This window comes from Alnus glutinosa, chromosome 14 (genome assembly GCF_958979055.1).
Source record: "Alnus glutinosa chromosome 14, dhAlnGlut1.1, whole genome shotgun sequence".
NCBI classification, from domain to species: Eukaryota; Viridiplantae; Streptophyta; class Magnoliopsida; order Fagales; family Betulaceae; genus Alnus; species Alnus glutinosa.
Window position 1 is genome coordinate 19,155,817 of NC_084899.1, and position 7,732 is coordinate 19,163,548.

Sequence of the window (7,732 nt, forward strand, 5' to 3'; positions counted from 1 at the left end):
TTACATGATATCCAAGGAAATCTAGTTGGGTTTCAACCAAAATAGACTAACTAGGCTAACTAAATATGGGTATGATCATATGGCATCAAGTACAATGTGTGGGTCTCAAATTATTAGGTAAAAAATCAATTTTCGCATTTTTACGAAATCTGCACGTGCTGCCAAAGTCGATCTATCGAGTTCGAGGCAAATATCTACACTGTAAAAGTCGATCGATCGATTTTATTCATTTAAAAACACTAATTAATTCGATCGATCGAGTTTTAGTTCTTATAAATTAGATCGATCGATTTTACTTAGAAAAATATGCATTTATACAAAAATGGTTTTCATTAGTAATGATTTAATTCTAAGCCCATGCACATGGTGTTATAGATTTTTCGGATATTACATATTTTATCCTATGGGCTTTTAAAGGATAGCCCAAGAAAAGAGAATAAGAATGATGTTTTTAAGGCCCAAATTAGGAATTTTCACTAATACCCTCAAAAATCACTTAAAGTGGGGGGCATTTTCAGAATTTATGCATAACCCTTATCCTCTCTATGTGGCTCATGACACCCCCTCTCTCAAAATCAGATTTTCAGTCCTCTTCTCCCTAAAAACGCAGCAGCACTCAGTTTCTCTTCCTCTCCACCAACCCGTGAGCTCTTCTCCCTCTCAACTCTCATCTCTTCTTCACACAAGCTCGGATTAGCATGGGAATGGGCTGAGCTCCTGTGAAGGACAAAGAGTAACGGTTTCATGGGCTGAAAACAATAGGTAATTTCTCAAATCCTCTTGCTCTATCATTCTCTTTCACACGGGTTAAGGTTTGAGCAATGAATTACACACCTTAAATTAGCTAAAGCAGCACGTATGAGTGATTATAGAGGCTGATTTAGTGCATTTAAATTCTGGAATTTCTCACTTTTCTTTCCCCATTCACGTGAAGCTTGAGCTTGGATCATGGGTCTTGCTTCCAAGTGAAAGTTCCATCATCTACAAGACTAAAGTAGTGATTATCAACTTCAAAGGGGTTTAATATACCGATTATTCTAAGGTAAATTCGTAATCCCTAATTTTGTCTAAGTTAGGTCAATTTTTGGGTGTTAGACTAAATCCCTAAAATTAGCTTGGGGCTTTTACATATAGTGAATTCCTATACATTATTATAGCCCTGGGTTGTTGAATTAAGGGATTAAGACTCCAATTTTGTTAATTGTTGAAGCATGGGCATAAACCCTAAATTTGAGGGATTGTTATTTTGGTTGGTTTAATCGATTATGATTTGATTAGCTTCGATTATGTTTAAACTATATCAATGATGTTTAAGAAATAGTGCAAGAGTGAAAAGTATTGAATTGATTTAAAGTGTTATGTTCTGCGGTTAGGATTTAAATTGTGCAAATTGTTGAGGATATGTCATGTTGAAACTGTTTATGTTTTATGAAACTATGTTTTGAGTTTGAGAACATGTCATGTTGAAACTGTTCAAGTTTTATGAAGAAACTAAGTTTTGAATGATTTCAAAGTGTTAGATAAAATGTTGGATATGTTTAGTTTTAAGAGGACGTGATTTAGCAACTGCATGATTTCAGCATGATACAGTAGTGAAATATGTACTGGTCAAGCACAGAACATTAAGCATGTAGTATAGAGCATACATACCAGCAGTATCAGTATCAGCAGCATAACAGTATCAGCAGCATAACAGTATCAGTAGCATATCAGTACCAATAGCATAACAGTATCAGCAGCATAATAGTATCAGCAGCATATCAATATCAGCAGCATAACAGTATCAGCAGCATATCAATATCAGCAGCATTATTAGCCCCATTTCATGCATATCATATATAGCATTGTTTTATGAGTGAAGTTTTTATGCTATGAGTAGTTTTACTAGACGTATTGGTATGCATAAGAGTCTTCATGAAAAAGATCTTATGTATATTTCTATCAGATGGTTGCATGTGTTAAGATCATACGTTGAACTTGAAAGTACATGGATACATGACTACCCAGGTGCGAGTAATGGCATGTTTATGAGTAAGAAGGTTGACTGTTCTTGTTCTTCAGGAAAGACGTGTTAGCATGATTGAGTTTAACTCTAGTGCTCTCATGATCTACTGACGTTCAAAGCATGAAGCTGTAATACGATTAGAGATAGTGTTACGAGTGTTTTGTTGAAGGATGTTATCCTAGTATGGAAGAGTAAGATGCCATGTTCCTTGCTTAAGACCTATGTGTATACGTGATATCTGTGATGGAGTGATCGTGTGCACATATGTCTGAGCGACCGATGAAAAGTATTATTATAGAGGGGACTAAATGTAGAAACTTCCAAGGAGGGATGACTGGAACTTCTACATATATTGACAACTATATAGTATGTTTTAAATGTTTTATGAATAGTCGGTGTTTGTTGCATTAACTATTGGTAAATTGTGGCTAATATAGTGCTCGCACGACTAACAATAAAATAAAGGTTGGTTCTTTGTGAAAACTCAGTTAGTCTTATACCACTGAGGTCTTAGTATGTTTCATGCTAAGGCGGTGAACTCATTCTTTCACCTATGCAGATGTGGATACTACCACAACCGTGTAGATGATGTTCCTTTGACTGCAGGTACTTCGGTATAGTTGATGGGTTGGTAGCAGTGTACTTGGGATATTATGACTGAAGCTCGCCGCGACGGTTGTAATTGTCGGACCACGGGTTGTCCACTATTTTTTTAGGTCTGGTATGGCTTGTGACGCTTGTGTCACTTATTCTTTGTTAAGCCATTATTGTTATGTAAATATTGTGTTAATAAGACTCAAGCAGATAGATGTTAAATGACTCTTGTTGTAATTTATTTGTGATAGATGTGTAAATTGTAATTTCCGCTATTCGAGTTTATGATTTCCGCTGCATAGTTAGATATATGTTATACTCTGATTATCAGGTGCATGTTATGGGACATGTGCCATATGTTGGTTGAGCGACACGTAGTCGTGCCACTGCGATGACTCGTTTATGTTTGTATAAAAAAAAATAAAAAATAAATAAATAAAAAAGGGTCGTCACATTATGAGTTATGAATGGGTTAGTAAGATGACTGGAGGTACCAAAGCGTCAGTGGATTGAGTAGACCAACGGATGAACTGAGGTTTAATATCAAGGCGTCAAGCAATTGACTAACCAGCGGGTAAACCAAAAGTTTAGGTACCAAGCCATCAATAAACTGATAAGACAGACGGATAAACTAAAGGTTAAAGGAATAATAATAATAACAAAGCTGGCGGGCACAAGGCCCCATAGTAGATTGGCGAGCACATGGTTCACAGTCCTTAAAGGAGGTATGGCTCCAGTAAAAGAGATATTGTTCAGTAATTAATGGTAACATGTGGCACTAATAATGTGATTAGTAGAGATGTGGCTTTGAGTAGTAAAGAGTTAAAGTAAAAGAACGAGCATGCTTGTTTGTGGATATAACTGTCATCATTTGGATGCATTGTATAAGATAGGAATGACAATAGCTTTCTTAGCAAATGCAATGTGTGGGTGTGTGACAACTTTGCCCATAAAGTATGACTTTCAATGATTTGACAAAAAGCAACCAGATTTTCTAGACAAAAATCAGTAAAAGATAAGTCAAAAGTCAAACCTTATAATTTACTAGGGCCTAGTCACCTTCATCTGATACACTCCCCCTAAGGTGAAGCACACGATTTGTTTTACTTGTACCATGAAGGACAAGGTAAATTTTTACTTGCACATAGAGGGCAAGGCATAATGCAAATTCAGCACATAAGCAGTGATTATACAATGAAAGAGTAGAAATCAGATGTATTACTGCTTGATCCTTATGGTGCTGCAACCTAGAGAGAATGCCAGAGTTTTTAGGCTCTAGGTTCAACTAGCATGTCGTCAATTTGGCCATCTTATCAAAAACTTCTTCTCTTATCCAGAATTTCTAATGCAAATTCAGCACATAAGCAGTGATTATACAATGAAAGAGTAGAAATCAGATGTATTACTGCTTGATCCTTATGGTGCTGCAACCTAGAGAGAATGCCAGAGTTTTTAGGCTCTAGGTTCAACTAGCATGTCGTCAATTTGGCCATCTTATCAAAAACTTCTTCTCTTATCCAGAATTTCTAGAAACAAAAAGTCAAAGAAGGAAAGATGTACCTTTAGGGGAGTCTTGGATAGTACACATTTTCATTGCATGAGGAAAGAAACTATCAATCATTACAAGTGAACAGGAAAACTTTTGCATATATCAGACTTATGTTCTCAACCATATGTAAGAATAATTTATCAATGCATAATGAACTAATAACTCAAGTAAAATACATGAGATAGCTGACATACCTTAGACATGACCAACCTGTTACACACCTCCCCAAATTTTATTTTATTTTTTTAAAAAAAAAATAAAAAATTATTACAACATCATGCTGTCAAAGGACAAGACAAAAAGCTCATCCTAGCATGGAAACACATGTCTAGGACATGGCATAAACACCAATGGCTTTCCGGAGGGATTCAAACCTGCTACCATCTAGAGGTTTGGTAAGAATGTCAGGCAATTGGTTCTCAGTAGGGATGAAAGAGAGAGATACAACCTCGAATTCTACCAGATCACGCAAGAAGTGATGTCAGATATCCATATGCTTGGTCAGAGAGTGCTAAACAGGATTCTTGGAGATGTTGATAGCACTTCTATTATCATAGTTGATAGTCATAGTATCTTGAGAGAATCTGTAGTCACCTAGTAGTGTCTTCATCCACAATAATTGCGTGCAACAGCTGCCCCCAGCAATATACTCAGCCTCAGCGGTGGAGAGAGATATAGAGGCTTGTTTCTTGTTCATCCAAGCTACAAGATTGTTTCCCACATAGAAACATCCTCCCGAGGTGCTCTTTCTATTATTAGCATTTCCAGCCCAATCTGCATTAGAGTATCCTGCAATAACAAGATTTGTTTCTCTAGAATACCAAATGCCACAGAGAAGGGTATCATTGACATACCTGATGATATGTTTGACTGCAGTGAGATGAGATTCCTTAGGATTTGCCTAAAAGCGAGCACAAACTCCCACATTGAAGGCAATGTCTGGTCGGTTGGCTGTAAGATATAGAAGACTCCCTATCATACTCTTGAAAAGAGATGGATCAAAGGATTTTCCTGCAAGATCACTACTAATCTTGACACTGGTGCTCATGGGAGTTCGGGCACGACTCTTTCCATCCAAACCTAACCAGATCCTTAGCATACTTGGACTGAGAGATGAAGATGCCTTCAGCAGTTTGCTTGACTTGAAGGCCAAGAAAATAATTCAGCTCACCAATCATGCTCATCTCAAATTCTTGCTTCATTTCTTCAAAAAACTCATGTGCAAGAGAGTCTAAGGTAGCTCTAAAAATGATATCATCAACATAGATCTGAGCAATGAGTTTGTGAGTACCTTGAATCCTGTTGAACAAGGTTCAATTAGCTTGTCCCCTTGTAAATCCCTTGGCCAGGAGATAAGTGGTGAGACGCTCATACCATGCCCGAGGAGCTTGCTTAAGCCCATATAAAGCCTTCTTCAGCTTGTACACATGAGGGGGATGATGAGGATCTTGAAATCCTTTCGGCTGTTCTACATAAACTTCTTCTTGAAGAACACCGTTCAGAAAGGCACTCTTTATATCCATCTGATACAGCTTGAACCCAAGATGACAGGCAATGGAGAGAAGAATTCTGATGGATTCTAACCTGGCAACTGAAGCAAAAGTTTCATCAAAGTCTACTCCCTCTATTTGAGTGTATCCCTATGCAACAAGACGGGCTTTATTCCGAACCACTGTGCCATGCTCATCTGTTTTATTCTTAAGGATCCACTTAGTACCAATGATATTCTGTTCGGCAGGACGGGGAACCAAGGTCCAAACATCATTTCTAGTGAATTGATGGAGCTCATCATGCATGGCAGACACCCAGCCTTCATCATGTAGGGCTTCATCAACTTTATTTGGTTCTGTCTGAGCAAGGTAGCAGCTATAAGAGACTTGATTAGCTACTTCACTGTTAGGATGAATGACTCTGCTTCTTAGTCTCCACCCTTCATCTATGGCTCCAAGAAGCTGCTGTGGAGGATGATTGTCCTTCACCATGACTGCTTAGGAGGATCTGCAAGAGTATCTTCATCTTCAGAAGTACTGGAGGCTGTATCTGAAGCCGTGGGAGAGGAAGGAGGCTCATCCGGAGACACACTTGGAGACGCCTTGACATTATCAGTTGTTCCATCTATAACTTCAACTGAAACGAGCTGATTTTCTTCCCCGCTACCTAGTCTTTCAACATTTTTCATCATCAATGACAGCATTTATGGATTCCATCACAATCTCTATTCTTTTATTGAAAACTCTGTAGGTACGACTGGTTGAGGAATATCTCAAAAATATGCCTTCATCGCTCTTCGAATCAAATTTCCCAAGATTTTCCCTGTCACGAAGGATATACCATTTACTTCCAAAAGTTCTGAAATACTTTACCGTGGGCTTTTTACCTCCCCAAATTTCATAGGGAGTCTTGCTTGTTTCAAGTCTCAAATAGACCCTGTTGATAATATGGCACGCAGTGTTCACTGTCTCCCCAGAAGTGTTGAGCAAGATTCTTTGAGTGGATTATCACACGAGCCATCTCCTGAATTACCCTGTTCTTTCTTTCAACAACTCCATTCTGCTGAGGACTGATAGGAGAAGAAAATTCCTGCTTGATTCCATACGAAAGACAGAATTCTTCGAACTTGAAATTTTTGAATTCTCTTTCACAATCACTGCGGATTCTCATAATCTGGCAATTTTGCTCAACCTGAATCTTCTTGAATAAATGCTGAGCTGCATTAAAAGCATCAGATTTTTCCCTAATAGGAATAGCCCATGTATATCGAGAGAAATCATCCACAATTACCAGAATATATCTTTTCCCACCTAGACTAGCAGTTCTAGTGGGACCCATGAGATCCATGTGCAGTAATTCTAAATTTCTTGAAGTTTGAATACCTGAGGTCTTCTTATGGGCTGCTCAAGTCTGTTTCCCTAGTTGGCAAGAACCACAGACTCATTTTCCAGTCTTCTCCATTTTGGGCAGACCTTTAACAATGTCTTTGCTTGCAATTTTCAACATATCGGAGAAATTCAGATGCCCTTACCTTTGGTGCCACAGCTCACTGTCATCTATGGCTGCCATGTTGTAGAAAATCTGAGGATCTGTAGTAAGACCAGGAAAACCATAGCAATTGTCAGCAGTTCTTTCTCCCCCCATAAGCCATTTGCCACTGCTGTCAAATATGTTACATTCCTTTTTGGAGAATTGCACCACCAAATCATTGTCACAGAATTGGCTGATGCTGAGGAGATTTGCCTTGAGCCCCTCAACATATAAAGCTTCCTGAGATGTTCCGAGACCTGGAATGTCAATGATTCCTTTTCCAGTGACTTTGGATTGGTTCCCATCTCCATAGGTGATTCGTCCACCTTTGTCCATATGAACTTCTTTCAGTAAAGTCTTATCACCTGTCATGTGTTTAGAACAACCACTATCCAAATACCACAAACAAGTATCAAGAATGTTTAGTGCAGTATGAGACACTAAACACAGATTATGTTCCTTTTTGACCCAGACTTGTTTGGAAGCTTTCTTATGATTATTAACCAGGACAGATCTTTGCTCATTAGGGGTGAGGTATGCTAACTTCTCACTAATGAGCTTAA

At 38.3% G+C, this 7,732-nt stretch overlaps 1 long non-coding RNA gene across 1 annotated transcript; it reads left to right on the plus strand.

Annotated features, from left to right (window-relative positions):
* The first annotated feature begins 594 nt into the window (after positions 1-594).
* On the plus strand, positions 595-2,886 carry LOC133856908 (uncharacterized). Its single transcript, XR_009898253.1, has 3 exons — positions 595-762; positions 935-1,042; positions 2,565-2,886. It is a non-coding gene; the product is annotated as an uncharacterized LOC133856908 (long non-coding RNA).
* Positions 2,887-7,732: the final 4,846 nt, after the last annotated feature.